Below are 23,295 nucleotides of genomic sequence, written 5' to 3'. Positions count from 1 at the left end.
TGGTGTTTGAGGATGGAGGGAAATGTGGGGAGAAACTGTGAAATAGGACAGTAGCTGTGGGAGGTGACCAATCAACTGTCAGGAATTAATGACAATGAGCAGAGACCATGAGCATAAGAGCATCAGACATTTCGGGGAACAGGCAGACTGCCCAGGAGAGGTGAGCTCAAGCTTGAGTCATTGTATTTGGATCTGAAAGAAAACAAGTCCCCAGAAGATTGAGGAACTTTCAAATATCCAAGCTACCGACTCTGTTTTAACGTTAACCAAATTTAACTATATCTAGCCTCCATGTCTTGGCTCATATCATTCCTCTGCCTAGAATAGTACTTTCCTCAGTTGATTAAAATTCCACTTTCCTTTAAAGAATGATAAGCAGACACTTCTTGCAGATGTTCATTTTCTTCATTAATTGAGATCTGTGGGATCTCTTGGAGTCCCTGGATGGTGCAGTTAACGTGCTCAGTGGCTAACCAAAAGGTTGGAGGTTCTGGGACACTCGGAGAAGTCTCCAAAGAAAGGCCTGATGATCTACTTCTGAAAAACCAGCCACTGAAAACCCTCTGCAGCACAGTTCCGCTCTGCCCCGCACGGGGTTGTCAGGGGTCGGAGTTAACTTGATGGCGACTGGTTTCTGTGGGATCTCTGCTTCTGGTCTTTCTCTGTTCTTTCTTCGGTAATGGAGAAAAGAAAGATACTAATACCAAGAACTCATTTAACTTTAGCCAGATCATTTAACCTTTACAACTGCTCCTTAGGGATTGGTATCACTCTCAGATCTTTGCCAATGAGGAAACTAAGGTTTGGAAATTTTAATTTGTCCAGGGGTACATATTAGAAACGGGGGAAACAGCATTAAACTCTGGACTGTTTTCATTGCAAATCAAAACCGTTTCAGAATCCTATGAAACTTTCCGGCTTGCCTCACAGGTAATGTAGTTTTAGTAATAGAAGGTGTTTGTTGAATACGTGGTCACTCGCTCTGTGTACGTGGCTTCTCTGTAATCTCACGTGAGAGGTTTTATAAACTACTATTGTAATGCGTATATTACAGATAAGGGCATTGAAGCACAAAGAGGAGTTAAGCGACTTGTTTCAGGTGACACAATTAATAAGTAGCAGAGTTAGCATTCGAACTAGGCAAGGAGTTCATCTTTTCAACCACTGTGCTTTATAATATCTCTTTTCTTTGGTTTTTGTCTCAAATCTTCCTGATCTGGCCACAAGTTGAAACTCTATTGACTAATTGAAGCAATTATCTAGAGTTTTCTGGCCTGAATCCTTAATAATTCATGCAAACCCCTCAGCCTGTTACTGAAGATAACGCATTTGGCATGTGGAAAATGAAAGCAGGAGCTCATTCTTTAAAAAACATGAGCTCCAAAGAACAAATCCTAAATCCTCTCTGGTTGCATTCACCTACACAAAACTTGAGAGCAGAGACGACCGTGTTGGTAAAACTCGTTTATAGCTCTCTATCTGCACTCTCTGCTGGCATATCCCGGTTGAATAAAATTCCCAGATGATCTTGACTTCTTTTTTCTTTACTGTTCCTCAAGTCAAGCCGTGACAGCACGAATTGCCTGTGAGCAGCAACTGGAAGAATCCTCATTTCGTGTAATTTAGAAGCAGAGACAGTCTGAATGGCTCGCTGATTTAATTACAGGATGTAAAAGTGGGTGATACCTGGTACCCAACTGACAGCTGATGGAGCCTTGACTGTATATCCTTGTTTCCATCTCTTGAAATCATCCTGACAAATCTAAGGGGGACATTTTGATGTGACAATAGTAAACAGACACTTTAACTGCCAGTATAGATTATCAGGTAATTTTGGTGGAAACTTGCATCAATATAAAATGATCTCTCTGTCTGTCTTTCTTTTTTCCCTCTGATATCCTTTCAAGGCTATCTGCTAGCAGAAAAATGGAGAGGAACAGAAAACTTCTCTTTCATGAAGTATTTCATGAGGAGGCAATTTGCTCCTGTACAGGCATTCCTTACCAGCGTGTTAATTAACTAGTCCAGAGCAGCCGAAGCTTTCAGGGTGTTGCTGCCTGTGGTGATTGTCCGACCAGAAGTGAAAATGTGACCTGGGCTTCTGGAGATCTCCCCAACAGTACTGTTAGCCCCCAAATTTCTAATTTTGTAGCTAAACCTCCAGATCTCATTTAACTTGGATCCTCAGCATGGAAACCTATGATTTTGTTCCCTATCTTTTTTAGCCTCTACCTGGAAAGTTTTGGCCGATGGACTCAAAGTTGATTTCAGTTCTCCCGGATTTTGGGAAACCATAGTTTCTACACCTTCCATTCACACCACCTCCTTAGATGCCGTGGAACACTCCTGAACCATGTATATGTGCTGGCCAGCTGTCTCCGTTGCACCAGGCTTGGTCTGCAGTCTCAGTCAGAACATTCCCTTAGCAGAAACGTACCATGGTTCCTTGGTTTGGGCTCCTTTTTTTATATAGCCAAGAGGGCATAAGCATGTGGATAACCTATGGATCAAGGACTACATGGTCAATGGTATACATCAAGTGATGTATCACCAAGTGAGAAGCACTGAGAACTACATGCACCACCCACCATCTGTCATACATGTTTCTGTGATGCTGGAAGCTATGCCACTGGTATTTCAAATGGTGGGCAAGTTTCAGTGGAGCTTCCAGTCTAAGACAGAATAAGAAGTTTGGTGATCTACTTCCAAAAATTAGGCATTGAAAACTCTATGGGTCACAAAAAAATATTACCCTGTGGAGTGCTGGAAGATGAACCCCCTAGGTTGGAAGATGCTACACAGTAGTTGCAAGAATGGACTCAAAGATTATAGGAGGCAGAATCAGCTTACTGCATTTCTTAGTGATATCACCATGGTAATGAGTATTTTTATACAAGTTGATTAAGATCCAAAGTTGACGTGACAATAGAAAAAAACGGAAATAACACTTTGTCTCATACTTGTTTAATTACCCTTGTTGACATGTAAATGTATCATTTTAAAACCAGGGGTGGTGTGAAGATTAAGATTGCATGTCAGCTTGGCTGGCATGAGTCTCAGTGTTTATATGTGATCACTCTCATGATTGAATCTGCTGTGAGCAGCCAATCAGTTGAAAAGGAGTTTCCTTGGGGGCATGGCCTGCATCCAAATACAAGCAGATGTTCTGTCTTTTTTGCTGACTCTGGATCCTGCGCTGCCTCCTGTTCATCTGACCTCTGGCTCTTGGGACCTGAGCTACCAGTTTATCTGCAGGTCTTGGAATCTGTGGATCTTCACAGCCTGAGAGCAAGAATCCTGCTCTCCGACCTGCCAATCTTGGGTCCTCCAGCCCCTGCGGCTACACGAATTGAGAGAAGGCTCCATCCTGACACATGGACTTGAGCATTTCAGACTCTACAATCACATGAGCGGTTTCCTTGATATAAATCTCTCTACATATTTATATGCTTTACTGGTTTTGCTTCTCTTGAGAACCCAGACTAAAAAAGGCAGATTATCCAATAGGCAAGGTAAGCACGGTGCTTACCTTGTTTACCAGATCATCTGTAGTGAACATTTCACGTTTTTTCACCACATCAAAGATTCTGCTTCTAGGTATGGCTGATATCTCTCTCCCAACCCCACAGCACCTTCCTACAGAATCAAAGCCTCTTTTCAAATTTACAGTCCCTGAGAGGGATGGATGACCCAGTAAGCAAGGAAAGCACAGGCTTACTCAGGCTTATCTACTGATCAGTAGTGAACAATTTCACATGGGTTTCACCACATCTAAATTTATGTGAAATTGTTCACTACTAATTAGTAAGTAGGCACAAATAAGCCCGTGCTTACCTTACTTAATGGGTAATCTACCCCTGTTGAAAATACAGCTTCTACTCACTCATATTTAGCATCTTGATTTCCTGGTTAGAGTTCTTTTCCTGCCACTAAATAACTTTTACATACTTCAGTGCTTTAGAATTAGCCTTGTCCAAGTTATACGTGCTAATGACATGAAAATAAGGAGTAATGTATACTCAATTGTACGTAATAGGGCTGTAATTCCATGGAGAGATGCTTGAGTGCTTTGCTAATGTCCTAAGAAATTCATCGTGGAATTCCAGGCTCCAGTTAACAGGCAGGAGGATTTGATTGGTGTGTGTGTAGGATATATGAACAGTGTTTCCTGCAGGATGCTACTTTCAATGTGGTCCCTCCAGAGAGTGGAGCTGATAGAGAAATGGAGGCTTTGGTGGGGTCACCCAGCTCTTCATGATGCATATTCTGTTCCTTGCATAGCCCTGTGTGGTTCATTACTCTCATCCTGCCTATAAAGAATAGGGCTCCAGGGACCTTCTCGGTGTAAAATGTATTCAGTGGAGATTGACGTTTCCAAATCATAACAACACAAATTTTCAATATGGATTATTTACCAAGACTTTTAGGAGTCCCTGGATGGTGCAAATGGTTAACATGCTCAGCTGCTAACTGAAAAGTTGGAGGTTCGAGTTCATCCAGAGTTGCCTCAGAAAATAGGACCGGTGATTTGCTTCTGAAGATTAGCCACTGAAAACCCTACTGAGCACAGTTCTGTTCTAACACACACGGGGTCAGCATGAGTCAGAATCTACTCAACAGCAACTGATTCTGGGTACCAAGATTTTTATTAGTGGTCAGAAATCATGAGCTAGACATTCACACTTCAGCAGAACATCTTGCTCTAATTACTAAAAGCTCTCTTTTTTTGCCACAATAGTATCGAACAAACCTAAATGACCGTTTTATGCAAGACCCTGTGCTAAACTACTGTGAGAATCCAAGTTTCACCCGGAAGGCCAAGGGTACTGCAAAGGAAGCACCATTGTCAGCGTTCTGAATTCAGGTAAATCTGCCCACCTGGCGTGGCTAGTGCAGTGTTGCTGGATAGTATAACAAAAATTATTGTCAAGAAGAGCCAAGATACTAAACAAAGAAAAAGGGCTGCACATCAAGTCTAACGAAGGGTCAAAAATGGAGTGGTTATTAACAAAGCCCAGAGGTGAGAAAGTAAACCTGGAAGAACTGGGAGTAATTTGGTTTTCTTTGGGAGGCAAGAAAGGGAGGTGGGAGAGGGAGAGGCAAATACGTCTTCCTTCCTTCCTTCTTCTTCTTCTCTTTCTCTCCCTCCCTCTCTTCCTTCCTTCCTATTTTGCTTCTACCTCAGCCTCATCATTTCATAAGTCCTGGAAACACAAATCCTTCTATTAAGTCTTTGGACTTTTGCTCATGAAGAAGGTGAGGGGTGTTTGTGGTGGGGGGTGGGGAATTGAGGGAGTGGTGGGACTTGAAAAATTATACCAAGACAAAATCATTTGTAGAAGAAAGCTTTGGGATGCAGACCCCCCGCCTTCCCCAGGCTAGTGCTACACAAGTTTTCTTCTGGAAAATAAGACTTAACTTGGTCAGGATTTCAGCGATCCTCAGTCTGTGTACTCTTAACTCCTAGAAGAGGCGGGCTTCTCCTTGGCATGGCATGCTACTTCCTGTCTGTGGAAGAAAGAGCTGTTTATGATAGATCTGTCTTCACATGGAGCCCTGGTGGTGCAGTGGATAAGAGCTAAAGATTGACAGTTCAAATCCACCAGCCGCTCCTTGGAAACCCTGAGGGGCAGTTCTACTTACTATGAGTTGGAATTGGCATGGCAACAGGCACAGGTCCTCACAGGGACTGTAGGAGGCTGATTATCAGCTAGCTTGTGCTGAGAAGAGAGGCCCCATTCTGCGGAGCCAGATGCATCAAAAACAACTTCACCTGCTTGTGTGTCCCACTCCTGGGGCTCCCCCTGTCCCACCATGCTCAGTTCCTGGCCCCCATCCCCGATGCCACCCCACACTCTTCTTCCTTCTGCCTCACTGCTCTCTCAGAGGATTACCCTTCTAGTTGAATTATGTGTCAGGCTTCTTAAGACAGCATAGATTTTTCAGCCCAAACAGAAACCTAATAACAGTAATAAACAGATGTCTTTTATCTTCATATTTGCCAAGTTCAAGTATTATGGCTCAAATCTTCATAATTACTCCCATCATTTTCCCCCTGATTGCTTCAACCAATGATTTCATAACCTTCGTCGTTGAAAGAGGTGATCTTCTGAGGGAACGTTTTTACCCTCACTAGCTGAATCTAGCTGAATTTTCTTCTCAAAAGGTCCATTGTTCCCCTGCAGTTTATGCCACCATCTCACTCAATTCCTCTTGGCATTTTGCAGTTCATACTGTGAGTTTTTATGGGGAGGAGGTTTTTTTTTTTTTTTCCCTCCTTTCTAATTATCTCCTGGTCATCATATCTGTAACAACCTGTGAGAAGAGAGCATCTTCTATAGCACTCAGAGATTTTTTAAGCTTGTCAAAATACTGCCATGGAATACTCAGGGAGGTGGAAGGAGCACACAGAATTGGGCAGAGGTTGTGAAGTGCTGCTAAGAACGTGGATCTGTAGTCAGATAACTTCCTCGTCCAGTTCTGGCTTTGCCACTCTACCCATGTGACCTTGCATAAGTGATTCAAATTCAAATTAAATCAAAATTAAAACAAAACAATCCTATCATGTTACATTTCAGTGAGACCTGAATGAGATGATATATGTAAACCACCAAGCATAGAGCTTAACACATATTAAGCCTTAAGAGAATGCCTGCTAACCAAAAGGTCAACAGTTCAAATCCATCAGTCCCTCCTTGGAAACTCTATGGGGCAGTTCTACTCTGTCCTGCAGGGTCACTATGAGTCAGAATCAACTCGATGGCAATGGGTTTGGGTTGGTTTGGTCTTTTATTTGAGGGATAATGGCAGAGCTGCACACAATTTCATTCAAATATAAAATGGAAAAATCTTTTTCTTACATTTACTGTAAATATTTCTCACATTTCGTATATTTTATAATTTGAAAATAACCTTCACTTTGTTGACCCATTCATTGTATATTTAATGTTTGGTCTATGTCAGGCTCCCACTTTCTTACTTTATGCCACAACATCTTTTGAAGCATCAGTGTGATGATTTTGCCTTTACAGGTGTGGATGCTAAGACTGAGTGACCTCCTTGAGGCCATACAGTAAGTGGCAGGTGGGTCTCCTGACTCTTCCTTCAGTGCTCTTTCCCCTCCAGAAGACTTCATGAATCTTCTTTACCAACAGACATTGCATGGGTCAGGGAACCAGGAGGAGCTAAGTGCTCTCCAAAAAACCGGCGTGCCTCCTAAGCAGCTTTCTTTTCCTCAAAATGATTTACACTGGAAATGTCACAATACCTTGTGAGATGCTTCACCTCATGGAGTTTTTTCTGAGCTGCAAAGAAAGGACTATAAATCATTTTATTTTCTTTTTTAAATGGAAAGACATGAATTATGTTCTTAGGAGGTGCTCCAGGTTAAGTGCGCAGGAAGTTGCACTCTGATTAAAAATATTAACTAAAGAATGCAATAGGCTCATGGAATTTCTTTTTGTCCAGAGTTTCCTTGTGAGGGACTGTGGAAGTCCTAGCTGGATCACTGGCCAAGTAGGCTAATTCCAGGCGGTTTCTGAGCAGGACACACACACATGGTTGAGTACAGATGGAGTGTGTGCGTGATGGGGGAGTGCAGAAGTGCAGGAAGACACCAGCACACATCTCCAACCAAGTCCAACCCAAGGAACAACCCTGGGTCTAGGAAGAGGAGAGCCGATCAAAAGCTGAAGATCCCAGTAGATACCAGAAAAGTGCAAGACACAAGGAGAAAGAGTGAAGCAGAACAGGAAACCCAGAGCTCCTTCCCTGTGCACTGGGTCTGGCTGGCTAAAATTGCCTTTATTACACACAGTTTTCCCAGTGCTCATCAATTTTCCAGCTTGGAATTTGACTATAACTCGTGGGGACAGAATTTGACTGTAACTCATGGGTGTATATGTTTTTCAAGCTTGGAATTTAACTGTAACTCATGGATACCTCTGTTTGGGTGAAGCAGACTCTATTTATGAGCCACTTTTATTTGAGAAAACCAGAAAAGTGTGAGCAGGCCCAGAAAAAATTGCTCTATCTCCCGAGAGCATCCTGAAATACACTGCAAACACCAGTCATTAAAGTCACCCCACCAGGGCTTTATGTGATGCCTCTACTCCTGGTGCCTCTCTGGCTCACAGCCCCAAATGTGATTTCAATGCTTCTTTCAGAGGGAGGAGTTAGGAAAGATACTAGATTTGATTAGGTCCACTTTTTTATTTAATTAGGCAAATAAACACAACGAATAAAAATCAAGAGCTAAAAGGCCTAGGTTCTTGGCCTTTCCCAATCCTAAAGGAAGTGAAGCCAGGCTTTTTAAAAAGTGTCTACCGAGTGCCAATGTGTGTGCTTGGCATTTACACATAGTAATTTATTTAGCACTAACCCCAGTCCTAAGAGAGCAGTGGTGGTTTTGTGGTAGAATTTCTGCCTTTCATGTAGGAGATCCGGGTTTGGTTCCCGGCCAATGAACTTCATGTACCGCTACCACCAGTCTGTCAGCGGAGGCTTGTGCATTGCTGTGATGCTGAACAGGTTTCAGCAGGCTTTCCAGACTGACTGACTAGGTAGAAAAGCCTGGCTGTCTACTTCTGAAAATTAGCCAGTGAAAACCCTAGGGAGATGAGGTTGCCATGAGTTAGGATGGACTCTATGGCAACTTACAACAACATCAATGACAACTCTGCAAACCTACCATACACTGAGCAACAGGACACAAGACAAATTCCACAACAATACATGTTATGGTTTAAGAGACAGGCTTTATTGGTGAAATACACAAAGCAAAGTTTAGCAAGAAGACATACTCTCCCCTGGCTGCTGACAGGCCCTGCCAAGAGGCTCGCTAAGCCAGGGCTCTGCACTGGATGTGCAGTGTGTGTGTGTGTGTGTGTGTGTGTATGCACAAGGCAGGCACGAGGCTTAAGGTTGTGTGTCAACTTGACTAGGCCATGATTCTCAGTGGTTTGGCAGTTATGAAGTAGTTTGACAGTTATGTAATGATGTAATCCGTTCATGAAGAGATCTGATATGATACAATCACCTCCATGATGAGATCTGCTGTCAGCAGCCAATCAGTTTAAAAGGAATATCCTTGGTGGTGTGGCCTGCATCCAATACTTGTGGACTTTCTGGCAAAGTTGGTTGTCTTTTGCTCTGGTCTGGATCCTGCATTTGGTCTGTCATCATTTGACCTCCAGTTCTTGGGACTTGAGCCAGCATTCTGCTGCCTGACTTGCTGATCTTGGGTTCGTCAGCCCCTGCAGCTATATGAGTCAGGAGAAGCCTCCAGCCTGACGCCTAACCCATAGACTTAGGACTTTCCAGCTTCTACGACCACGTAAGCCATTTCCTTGGTATAAATCTCTTTGTCTCTCTGTACACACACACATATATATACACATATGTAATTGTGTTCAGGCAGATTTAGAACCCTGCCCTTACCTGTCCCCATCATTTGTGGGAAGTTGAGTTTAGTAAGAGCCCCTAAAATCAATGCAATCCCTCCTGGTCAGCCCTTTGCTAGGCAACCTGAGCCTACAGAGTCATTCATTGGACAATTCTGCCAGTTTCTCTTCATATCTACTGGTGAGGAAATAGAGACTCCAAAGTTGTTGTTGTTAACTGCCATTGAATTGACCCCTGACTCATGACACCATATCCAATGGAACAAAACACTGCCCAATCCTGCACCACCCCCATGGTCAGTTGTAGATCATACACTTGTGTGTGATCCATGGGGTTTTCAGTGGCTGATTTTCAGAAGTAGATAACCAGGCCTTTCTTCCTAGTCTCTGTCTGGAAGCTCCACTGAAACCTGTTCAGCATCACATCGTGGTAGCTGTGTGTGAGGTGCATTGGCCAGGAGTCGAACACAGTTCTCTGTCACGGAAGATGAGAGTTCTACCCCTGAACCACCACTGCCTAATATCACACAAGTGGTAAACAACGGAATGAGGATTTAAACTCAGGTTTACTGGATTCCGAATTTTAAGTTCTTTTCATCCTACCGTATTGCCTAAAATCACAGACTGGCTTAGGCAAGTGTCTTGGATTGAATTGTGTTCCCCAGAAATGTGTGTTATCAATTTGGCTGGGCCTTGATTCCTGGTATCGTGTGATTGTCCACCATTTTGTCATCTGATGTGATTTTTCTGCATTGTAAATCCTACCTCTATGATGCCAACAAGGGATGATGGATGGCAGTTGTGTTGATGAGGCTGGACTCAATCTATGGGATTGGATTGTGTCTTGAGCTAGCTTCTTTTGGGATACAAAAGAGAAAAGTGAACAGAGAGAGAGAGAGCCTCATACCACCAAGAAAATAGTGCTGGGAGCACAGCACATCCTTTGGACTCGGGTTCCTGCTTGAAGAACTCCCAGTCCAGGAGAAGATTGATGAGAAGGCCAACAGAGAGAGAAAGACTTCCCTGGGGCTGATGCCTTGAATTTGGACTGGTATCCTACTTTACTGTGAGGAAGTAAACTTCTCTTTGTTAAAGCCATCCTTTTGTGGTATTTCTGTTACAGCAGCACTAGATAACTAAGACTAGTTAATTATCCTCTCTGGGCCTGTATTTTCTTAATTCTGCTATCCCTTCTCTACCAGTCTATGGTGGTTCTCAGCTCTAAAAGGAGCTATTATTGAATGAGCTGTGTCGTAGCAGTCATCATCAGGTAACTCACTGGAATGTTTTTATGAACTATCCTCTAGAGGAGGAAGGGGACACGAAACACATATACAGATTATGAGAGAAGAGAACTAATACTGACTGAGCACTTTTTATGGGCCAGGTCCTTTATATATCCTATTGCATTTAATTCTTACAATAATGTGGAGAGGCCTTAATCCTATTTTATGTAAGAGGAAACTGAAGCAAAGAAGTCAAAGTAACTTCCACAAATTTACACAGTCAGTGCTTGCTACCATGTGGAAAGATGAAGCCAATTTGGCCAGCAGCCAAAGAGAGAGCATCTGTTTCAACAGAGAAGAAAGCCTGGGCTACTGTGAGAATCACTACCAGGGGCAGGTGCTGGAAGCAGCTGTTCCAGGTGTTGTTGTGTCCCTTTGGGAAATAACCAGGAGCTAATTCTCACGGAACTCACCTTCATAGTGGCCACCATGGTAGTTGTAGCAGAAGAGCTGGTACTAGGAGCTACGGCCAGTGAAACCAGTGAGCGAGTGCCGTTCAGGAAGCTGACTGCACAGGGAGGTGCTACTCTTATGAACTGTCAGCAAAATGTGCTCCTTGGAGCAGCTATTGGTCACAGCAGAGAGGAGATCAGGGTGAGTAGATCTGATGGCTCAGGGACCTTTATCCTACCATCTTGCTCAGCTCTGCTGGTAGATTTTTTTTTTTTTTTAAACTGGGGAGGGTGATAGATCTTTCAAGGTACTTCTTTCTGAGGAGTAAGGATATCAGTTTTCTATTAGGAAGTCTGGTGAGTTGGAGGCCAGAATACTCAGGTAGTGAACCAAGCCAGCCAAGCATGATGTAGTAGAAAGATCACGAGTGGGGGTTTGATAGACCAGCTCAGCTATGCAAAAGCTGCATGACCTTCACTCCGCATTTATCAACATGGTTAAGTTTCAAAGATCAGGTCATTATGCGAAAATCGACAATATGCAAAAGTAGAGGATGATTACATTGTTACATCACTGCCAAATTACATCATTACATAACTTTCAAACCACTGAAAATCATGGTCTAGCCAAGTTGACATATAACTTTAACCATTACAGCCAGCGTTACTCTGCCTCACGCCTTGGCATTCGTTACTGCCAGACGTATGTCGTTAACGTGTAAAATAGTCAGATAATAGATTTTTTTTGTTTTTTTTTTACTATTGTTGTGAGTGCCAAGTGTTAGACAAAGAGATAGTTGATAAGTGAGAAGTAGGTGTATATGTATATCTGTTGTTGCTCATGTTGTTGGTGTCTTACCTATGAGTCCATTGCTAAATATGTATATTCGACTTGAATAGACATTACTCTGAAGAAGATAAACAAATGGCCAAGAAGCACAAGAAAACATGACCAATTTCATTAGTCATTAGGAAATGAAAATCAAAACCACAGTGAGATACCACTTCACACTCACTGAAAGAAAAGAAACCAGTTGTCTCTGACTCATGGTGACCTCATGTGTGTCAGAGTAGAACTGTGCCCTACCGGATTTTCGATGGCTAATTTTTCAAATATAGGTTGTCAGGCTTTTCTTCCAAAGAACCTCTGGGTGGACTAGAACCTCCAAGCTTTTGGTTAGTAGCTGAGTGCAGTAGTTATTTGCACCACCCAGGGACACCTCACACCCACTAGGATGGCTATAACAATAATAATATTAATTAAAAATAACCCAAAAGAAAAAAATAATAACAGGCATTGGAGAGGACGTGGAGAAATTGGAACTCTCATGCATTGTGGGTGGGAATGTAAAATGATGCTGCCGCTGTAAAGAACAGTTAGGTGGTTCCTCAAAAAGTTCAACACAGAGTTACCATGTGGTTAGGTGCTGCGGAGCTGATTTCAACTCACAGAGAACCCACGTGACAGAGTAGAACTGCCATAGGGCTTTCTTGGCTCTAATCTTTACAGAAGCAGATCTCCAGATTTTTCTCCTGTGGAGCTGCTGGGTAAGCTCAAACCACCAACGTTTCAATTAGCAGCTGAGCGCTTAACCGTTTGCATCACCAGAGCTCCTACAATATGACCTAGCAATTTCTCCCAGAAGAAGTAAAAGAAGAATATACACAAATATTCACTGAAGCACTTTTCACAATAGTCAAAAGGTGGAAACAGCTCAGGTGCCCAAGAACAGATGAACCGATAAACAAGCTGGTGTATACACACAATGGAACATTAGCCATCGGTAAAAAAAAAAAGGAGGCATGACACATGTCACAGGGTGGATGAACTTTGAAAATATGCTAAATGAAATAATTCAAATACAAGAGGACAATTACTATATGGTTTCACTTACATGAAATATTTAGAATTGTTGTTGTTATTGTTGTTAGGTGCCGTCGAGTCGGTTCCGACTCATAGTGACCCTATGCACAACAGAATGAAACACTGCCCAGTCCTGAGCCATTCTTACAATCATTGTTATGCTTGAGCTCATTGTTGCAGCCACTGTGTCAATCCACCTCATTGAGGGTCTTTCTCTTCTCTGCTGACCCTGTACTCTGCCAAGCATGATGTCCTTCTCCAGGGGTTGATCCCTCCTGACAACATGTCCAAAGTATGTAAGATGCAGTCTTGTCATCCTTGCCTCTAAGGAGCATTCTGGCCACACTTCTTCCAAGACAGATTTGTTCATTCTTTTGGCACACCATGGTATATTCAATATTCTTCGCCAACACCACAATTCAAAGGTGTCAACTCTTCTTCAGTCCTCCTTATGCATTGTCCAGCTTTCCCATGCATATGATGTGATTGAAAATACCATGGCTTGGGTCAGGCGCACCTTAGCCTTCAGGGTGACATCTTTGCTCTTCAACACTTTGAAGAGGTCCTTTGCAGCAGATTTGCCCAATGCAATGCGTCTTTTGATTTCTTGACTGCTGCTTCCATGGCTGTTGATTGTGGATCCAAGTAAAATGAAATCCTTGACAACTTCAGTCTTTTCTCCATTTATCATGATGCTGCTCATTGGTCCAGTTGTGAGGATTTTTGTTTTTCTTATGTTGAGGTGCAATCCATACTGAAGGCTGTGGTCTTTGATCTTCATTAGTAAGTGCTTCAAGTCCTCTTCACTTTAGCAAGCAAGGTTGTGTCCTTTGCATAACGCAGGTTGTTAATGAGTCTTCCTCCAATCCTGATGCCCTGTTCTTCTTCATATAGTCCAGCTTCTCCTACTATCTGCTCAGCATACAGATTAAATAAGTATGGTGAAAGAATACAACCCTGATGCATACCTTTCCTGACTTTAGACCAATCAGAATCCCCTTGTTCTCTCCGAATAACCACCTCTTGACCTATGTAAAAGTTCCTCATGAGCACAATTAAGGGTTCTGGAATTCCCATTCTTTGCAGCCTTATCTACAGTATGTTATGATCCACACAGTCGAATGCCTTTGCATAGTCAATAAAACACAGGTAAACATCCTTCTGGTATTCTCTGCTTTCAGCCAGGATCCATCTGACATCAGCAATGATATCCCTGGTTCCACGTCCTCTTCTGAAACCGGCCTGAATTTCTGGCAGTTCCCTGTCGATATACTGCCCCAGCCGTTTTTGAATGATCTTCAGCAAAATTTTGCTTGCATGTGGTATTAATGATATTGTTCTATCATTTCCACATTCAGTCGGATCACCTTTCTTGAGAATAGGCATAAATATTGATTTTTTCCAGTTAGTTGGCCAGGAAGTTGTCTTTCATATTTCTTGGCATAGGCGAGTGAGCACCTCCAGCGCTGCATCTGTTTGTTGAAACATCTCAATTTATATTCCATCAACTTCTGGAGCCTTGTTTTTCGCCAATGCCTTCAGAGCAGCTTGGGCTTCTTCCTTCAGTACCATCGGTTCCTGATCATATGCCACCTCTTGAAATGGCTGAACATTGACTAATTCTTTTTGGTATAATGACTCTGTGTATTCCTTCCATCTTCTTTTGATACTTCCTGCGTCATTTAATATTTTCCCCATGGAACCCTTCACTATTGCAACTTGAGGCTTGAATTTTTTCTTCAGTTCTTTCAGCTTGAGAAACGCCGAGCGTGTTCTTCCCTTTTGGTTTTCCGTCTCCAGCTCTTTGCACATGTCGTTATAATACTTTGTCTTCTCGAGAGGTCCTTTGAAATCTTCTGTTCAGTTCTTTTACTTCATCAATTCTTCCTTTTGCTGCTTGATTCTCAAGAGCAAGTTTCAGAGTCTCCTCTGACATCCATCTTGGTCTTCTCTGTCTTTTCTATATTTTCAATGACCTCTTGCTTTCTTCATGTATGATGTCCTTGATATCATTCCACTACTTGTCTGGTCTTTGGTCACTAGTGTTCAATGCATCAAGTCTATTCTTCAGATGGTCTCTGAATTCAGGTGGGATATACTCAAGGTCATATTTTGGCTCTCGTGAACTTGCTCTGATTTTCTTCAGTTTCAGCTTGAACTTGCACTTGAGCAATTGATGGTCTGTTCCACAGTCGGCCCCTGGCCTTGTTCCGACTGATAATATTGAGCTTTTCCATCGTGTCTTTCCACAGAAGTAGTCAATTTTGTGTTCCATCTGGTGAGGTCCATGTGTATAGTCACCCTTTATGTTGGTAAAAGAAGGTATTTGCAATGAAGAAGTCGTTGGTCTTGCAGAATTCTATCACTCGATCTCTGGCATTGTTTCTATCACCAAGGCCATATTTTCCAACTACTGTCCATCTTCTTTGCTTCTAACTTTTGCATTCCAATAGCCAGTAATTATCAATGCATCTTGATTGCATGTTCAATCAATTTCAAACTGCAGCAGCTAATAAAAATCTTCTATTTTTTCGTCTTTGGCTCTAGCAGTTGGTGCGTAAATTTGAATAATAGTCATATTAACTGGTCTTCCTTGTAGGTGCATGGATATTATCCTATCACCGACAGCATTGTACTTCAGGATAGATCTTGAAACGTTCTTTTTGACGATGAATGCAACAGCATTCATCTTCGAGTTGTCATTCCCAGCATAGTAGACTATATGATTGTCTGATTCAAAATGGCCAATACCAGTCCATTTCAGCTCACTAATGCCTAGGATATTGATGTTTATGTGTTCCATTTCATTTTTGACCATTTCCAGTATTCCTAGATTCATACTTCATACATTCCAGGTTCCAATTATTAATGGATGTTTGCAGCTGTTTCTTCTCATTTTGAGTCTTGTCACATCAGCAGATGAAGGTCTCAAAAGCTTTACTCCATCCACGTCATTAAGGTCAACTATACTTTGAGGAGGCAGCTCTTCCCCAGTCATCTTTTGAGTGCCTTCCAACCTGGGGGGCTCACCTTCCAGCACTGTATCAGACAATGTTCTGCTGCTATTCATAAGGTTTTCACTGGCTAATGCTTTTCAGAAGTAGGCTGCCAGGTCCTTCTTCATAGTCTGTCTTAGTCTGGAAGCTCAGCTGAAACCTGTCTTCCATGGGTGACCCTGCTGGTATCTGAATACCGGTGGCATAGCTTCCAGCATCACAGCAACATGCAAGTCCCCACAGTATGACAAACTGACAGACACGTGGTTTCACTTACATGAAATATTTAGGATAGGCAAATTCATAGAGACAGAAAGTAGATTAATGGTTACAGAGACCTGGAAGGAGACAGGGGTACAGAATTATTGCTTAATGGGCTCAACATTTATGATTGAGTTGATGAAAAACTCTGGAAGTAGAAATTGGTGGAGTTTACACAGCATGGTGAATGTAATTAATGTCATTAAATTATACATTCCAAAATGGTTAAAATGGCAAACCTCATGTTATATATATTTTACCACAATAAAAAAAAAAATACTAAACAACAGCGACAATCTAATAGGGTCTGGCAATAGCAAAAACAAGTGTCCACGTTATGAAAAATTATTTGAAATATATACTTACTACTAAAAACTGTGAAAAGCACTGATGACACAGTGGTTTAGAGCTTGGCTACTACCAAAAGGTTGGCAGTTCAAATCCACTGGCTGCTCTTTGGACACCCTATAGGGCAGTTCTACTCCGCTCCGTAGGGTTGTTCTGAGTCGGAATCGACTTGACTGCGGTGGGTGTTTTTTAATAACTGTGGGCCTCGCTCCCTGGGTGCCTAGTGCCTTGTGTTATTAACTAACGAAAGTGCAAATCCACCACACAGGTTAGGGCATTTAAAACTAAATATCCAAACATGAAAGACAAACCTCAATAATGTTTTTGGCAACGCTAGAAGTTTTATGGTGTTCAATCTGTCCTTTGCAAAAGTTTGTTGATTAGATCAATGCTTCTTTTAAAGTGTCTTTTGACTTTTCTTTTTTAATGTAAAATAACAAAAAAGCTACATCCATTAATAGAACATTTTTTCTTCCTGCTTTGGTAAAGATGGCTGAAGTAACGACGAGAAAACAGTTTGGCAGACACAAAATTGTACTCTTTGTCTTCAAATCCTTTTGGAAGATACATAAAAATATTACTGAAGATTTAAAGAAACCAATATGTGAATAAATTACTCAATGTGGGAGGTTTGCTCTACAGTTGGGTTAAAGTACAGATGTTTCTAACATGTCCAAGCTTCTGGTACTTGCTAAGTTTGGTTCCAATAATGAAATACACAAAGAATGACTTCTTTGTGATCTACTAAAGAAATATGTATTGGAGAAGCTCGATTCTGAACAGTAAATCCTTCATTTAAGAAAAGAACGTTTTTATGGGGAAACACGTGTGCCCACACACACACGCGTACACACACACACACACACACACACAACCTCTGTAAGAATAACCAGGGATGCTTTGTCCAATTTTCAACAACAATAACAACAAATGATCCTGGCATGTATGATTTATTCACAGCTTCATTCCTGGTAAAATAGCCTGTAATTGTTGTAATACCTTTAAAGACATGGAGAATAAATTTGACAATTTTGGCAGCACAGATGTTTGCTGTTGTTCACATGTGACGTTCTGAAAAGAGTTGTCAAGCTTAAAAATTCATTATAAAATTATTATCTCTTCCAGGCAAGCAATGCTTCTGTGGGAAAAAGAGGTGATGAGACCTAGCTGTCAGCAGTGGGTAGCCCAGCTGATATTTTTAAGTAAATAAAAAAAAAAATCTTAAATATATAGCTTCTACCCTAAGTTAATTTTTAAACAATGAACAAGAAAACAACTGCTTTTTGAGGAAAACATACAATATGGAGATAGAGGAAGCAACAATTTCGTACCAGAAGTCTGGAAGTGATACGTTGTAACATGATTTTATCATCAAAAAATATATATCGACAACAAAACTCTCGTATCTGTACTTTATAAACACAAAAATAGTTTTGAATCTGCTTTCAATTTTCTGCAATGATAGTTACCATGTTTTGAACCCTTCAGATAAAATTACAAAAAGTGTCCTAACGTTTCAATTAGTTTGAAAAAACAACGGATTGATGCTGAAGAAAAACGAAATTTAGCAGCCCAATTTCAGCAACGACAATAACAGCAAGAAATGTTTGTCTAGTTGAGGAGTGGGATTAAAACGTGGTGTCTTAACTTAGTAAACACAGCTAACAGTTCACTTCTATCTGGATTTACGTACTTCTACGAGGTGTCTTTTTTCAGCTGTGATAACCATTAATACCAAAAAAACAACTGAACTTAGAACTTTATCTTCATTGTATCACAAAGTATTAAATACCTAAGCTTATCACTTGAATTTCTAGTTAGATCAACTGAATTTGGTAATGTTAAACGTCTATAGGGTTTTTTTGGCATTGTTAAAAAATTTAGATTATGATATAGGTGATCTTCTTTTTTAATAAACCTGTAATAAAGAATAGCAGACAACATAAACATCTAAGTAAAGGCCAAACCTAAGACATTTGTTGGCCAATGATAAAATCACTGGTAAAGTTAAATACTTTAGATTTGTTTTATAAAAATACACATGGTTTTAATTTTTACTTTGTGTATAGCTTCATGATAAACATGAGTTCAATATTGAAAGGGTTACTTATGCTGCGATCACTAATGTGTTCTTTGTTTCTGAGTGAAAAGAAAATAAAGGAAATAAATCATATATTAGGGAAAAAGACATAAAAATAACACATTTAATTGTATTATTTATTAAAATATTCTTTTAATAAAACGTTTCCTTATGAAAATACTGGTTTTTGTTCTCACAAATAAAAATTAAAACAATTTAAACTATTGTTCAGTTTCTCTTTATTTCCTCCCTCAACTTCTAGTCCTTCATTTGTTTTATAATGTACATATCTTCAGTAAAAAAAAAAAAAAATTATGTAAATAAATATCCATAGATTTTTTTTAATGTTCTGAGATTGTTTCACAAAATACATGCGTGCTTATTTTTAAGTATGGAGAACTTTGTTCTAGCCAACAAATGTGAGCTATTGCAACATACTCTAACCATATCAGTGGTGCTTTGTGAGGACAAAATACAAACTAAAAAAAAAAGGGAAAAAACACTTAAGGACATCAGGTGTTCGTACCACTAATGAACCCACATTTTTCAACGAACACTTAGGAAGTGATTATGAACTGTTAGATGTCTGCTAGATGTGCTTTGAAAAAACCAATCCTGTGTGTAGTTCGAGGGGAAAATAATATTTACATTGCCTCAAATTCGAATTTTTAGAGATTTTTCTTGTAATTTTCACCTTCTTCTCAATATGTTTTTAAATCACAATTCCATCTTACTGAAAAAATGAATGATACAGAGAAAAATATTTTTAAACATTTGTTAATGATCCTCTCACTCCTTTCCAATGCCACCCTCCTGAGGTAATCAAATTAAAAGTTTGCCGACTTTTTTCCGTTCTTACACAACCTCTTAATAGGTCCTGTCTCATCATGGGCATGCCATAGAAAACAAAGCGAAGGTCAAGGAAACAATCAACATGCCTGAGGTGACTGGGCAAACGGAGGCAGAGGTCAAGTCCAGAGCCCCATAGGTCTTAATCTGGGGACACCTTGCCTTTCCTTGGAAAACAACACTCCCCTGAGGGTTATCCGAGTGTGGAGAGTGTTTTTGCACTTACACTAAATGGTCCTACACTCATCCTGCTGAGTGGTCATCATTGTCCTCATTTTACAGACACATATGACAAGGCTCAGGGCAATGGTAGATTCTTGTCTTCCACGCAGGAGAACAAAACCAAACCTGCTGCTGTTGAGCGAGTCAATTCCAACTCGTAATGACCCTCTAGGACAGAGAGGGACTGTCTTATAGGGTATCCAAGTTGCGGCTGATAGATTTGAACTGCCAACCTTTTGGTTTGCAGCCAAGGTCTTAACCATTGTGCCACCAGGGCTAGAGAGGGATGGTATGCTTGGTGAAATGGAGGTTCAGTGAAAAAGAGGAAGACCTTCAATGAGATGGATTAACACACTGGCTGCAACAATGGACTCAAGCACACCAGATTGTGAGGATGGTGCAGGACTGGGTGATGCCTTGTTCTGTTGTACATAGGATCACTACGAGTCAGAACTGCCTCGATGGCACGGGACACAAACATGCAGGGGACCCTGGATGGATCCCCAGCCAGGGCATCTTGTGCACAGCCACCACTTGTCTGTCAGTGGAGGTTTTTATGTTGCTATGCTGCTGAACAGGTTTTTGGTGGAGCTTCCAGACTAAGACAGACTAGGAAGAAAGGCCTGGTGATCTTAGTTTAGCCAATGAAAACTCTACGGATCACGATGTTCTGATTGGTAACGGATCATGGGGACAGGGCAGGACTGCACAGCATTTCACTTCCTTGTGCATACAGCTGCCATGAATGGGGGCTGACTCCATGGCCACAACAACAACAAATTGAGGCTCACAGAGGCTCAGTTACTAGTCTCACTTAGCACAGCTGGGGTGTGATAGTAAGAAGGCTCAAACCACGTGAGTCTAACATAAAACCTGTGCTCTTATTCCCTGTATTGTGCTCTCTCCATAATGATTGTTCATAATTATGGTATAGTCCTCTGTCTTTGTGTCTGTGGGTGTCTGTGTACTCTCATTCTTCCGGTATATCGTTGTTGTTTTTGTTAGGTGCCATTGAGTCAGCTCTGACTCATAGCGACCCTGTGCACAACAGAACGAAACACTGCCTGGTCCTGAGCCATCCTTACAATCGTCGTTATGCCTGAGCTCGTTGTTGCAGCCACTGTGTCAGTCCGCCTCCTTGACCCTGTACTCTGCCAAGCATGATGTTCTTCTCCAGGGACTGATCCCTCCTGACGACATGTCCAAAGTATGTAAGACGCAGTCTTGCCACCCTTGCCTCTGAGGAGCATTCTGGCCATACTTCTTCCAAGACAGATTTGTTCGTTCTTTTGGCAGTCCATGGTATATTCACTATTCTTTGCCAACACCACAATTCAATACACGCACCAAACCTGTTACCAAACCCATTGCTCTCGAGTCAATGCTGATTCGTAGTGACCCTATAGGACGGGAGAAAGCTGCCCCATAGAATTTCCAAGGAGCTGCTGGTGAATTCGAACTGCCACGAATCAGAGCTCAATGGCAACTAACAACAACAACGAAACACACACATTGCTTAGCAGTGTGCCTGGCAAGCAGCGAGCGCTCAGTAAATCGCAGCGCGTGACTATTTGTAAGTTATTATCACAGCAAACTGGTGACTCGTTCTCCTCGGCGTTCCCTCAGGTCCGTGGTGTTTTCTGACTCTGGCAAGGCCTCTAGGTTGTATCTTATAAAATTTCTCGTTTTTGGTTGTTTGCCCTACAAAGCCAGCAATTTTACTTGGTGTAACATGTAATTTCCAGCGCTCACTACATATCCTTTCCTGAATTAACAATGTGAGGTTTTTAAATGCTTCAGTACGTAGTTGAGTATTTTTAGAAAAAAGAATGGAACATGAACTTTTTTCCCCCCAGTCTACCTTTCATTTTATAAAAAGACCCTGTTGCCCTCAAGCCGATTCTGACTCACAGCAAAGCTGTAGGACAGAGTAGAGCTGCCACGTACAGTTGCCCAGGAGCGCCTGGTGGGTTTGAACTCTCAACCTTTTGGTTAGCAGCCATAGCTCTTAACCACTGTGCCACCAGGATTTCCTTTTATTTTATAGTTAAAAAAAAAAATCATGAAAGTTCACCGATTGCTCAAGTTGGTATAGGGAGATAAGGTCGGAGATGGAATTCGGCTCTGGATCCAAAGGTTTTGTCATTGTATTTTCTGCCTCAAAAGTCAGGCCTATCTAATTTGAGTGTCATCCACCATCTATGGGAGACGTTACCGCCAGATTTTTACTTCCTTCGGTCTTAATCCAAACCTGTGGTATTTCTACCATTTTTTCCTGTTTTGGAGTGAGGGTGATAACCCCAAATGAAATTTCAGCTGCTTAGATTTTTCCACTGGATTTTGGCATGTATCCTCAAATGCATTCAAGTAAATATATTTAGTTTTTATTTTTCTCCGGAAGGTGTAATCACCAGTTTTGTTATTTGGGGAAAAAATTAAACATTCCTCAGCTCTGTGTACGTTCCCTTTTATGGGCATTCTTAGATGATCCTATCAAGGTGGCTTTGAATCAGTACCAGACCTTCTTTCATGTGAATAACTATTTAAAGATGTGATATTCAGGGCAAGCGGTTCATAGCAACGCGTTTTCTCTCTGTCATCTCCCAATATGCTCAGCAAGAGGACGGGGGAGTAAAGGGAAGGAATGCCGAGAAGTCGCCACTAGGGGGCACTGTTGCTCCTTAGAGGGTTGCCCCCCAGTGTACTCTGGGGCTTCCAAGGGAACCTGCCAAGGGAGAGCACAAAGGTGGGGTTTTTAAGGTGTGCACAACGCCGAGTTTCTTAATGAATTTACCTCTTCTGTGGAATACTCCTTCTGAGGTGTCTCCCTGTATGCGAGTCGATTTCTGACTGCGGTCTCAGGTTAAGCAAACGGGTTCGGCGTGTGTTGAACACGCATTCCCCCAGATCAAGAGCCATGAAGAATAGTCACTTCAGATGTCACACAGGGCGGTAGTCCTTACGACATCACTTAGAAGATTAAAAATAAATTGAAGCACATGTCACTTCAAAGGGAGCACAAAAAGGACATCTGCATGATTCGATGCACTAATGAGAACGAGCTGCTGGGCCTGGATTTGAACTGTATGGAAAGAGAGAGGATTTTAAAGTGTGTAGGCTGCTAGCGTTTCCAAAGCCATTATTATTTTTATTTAAATCAGGAAGCACTTCCCTCCCCCCCTGTCTTTACACTAATTCTTCTCGGCTTTGATGGGGGTGATGTCTTAGCAGAGCGAGCTTTCCTTTCCAAAATAGAGGCACCAAATGAGAAGAGTGAGTCTGGGGATGTGTTGGGGCGAGGCACCCCATTCTCGGAGGCCCAGTCAGTGGAGCCTGCAGAAACAACGGCCCTGCGGGCCAGGCCAGGCCGGCTTTATCAGCCATGACCATGTGCGCAGCGGGAGCCACCTACCCATGGCGTGGCCTCAATCCGTGGGCTTGGAAGCGCCACTCGGAGTCACCCATCTCTGACTGATCTTTTGTTTCAGAGACCCTTCCCCAAGCAGCCCCCGCAGCCTCCCCTCGCCCGGAGTCACATGCGCTCATCCTGCTATCAGTCACGTCCTGACTAATGGAGACCGAGGTCCAATCATTCT

This window comes from Loxodonta africana, chromosome 12 (genome assembly GCF_030014295.1).
Source record: "Loxodonta africana isolate mLoxAfr1 chromosome 12, mLoxAfr1.hap2, whole genome shotgun sequence".
Lineage (NCBI taxonomy): Eukaryota > Metazoa > Chordata > Mammalia > Proboscidea > Elephantidae > Loxodonta > Loxodonta africana.
Note: the sequence above shows the minus strand (reverse complement) of the source record.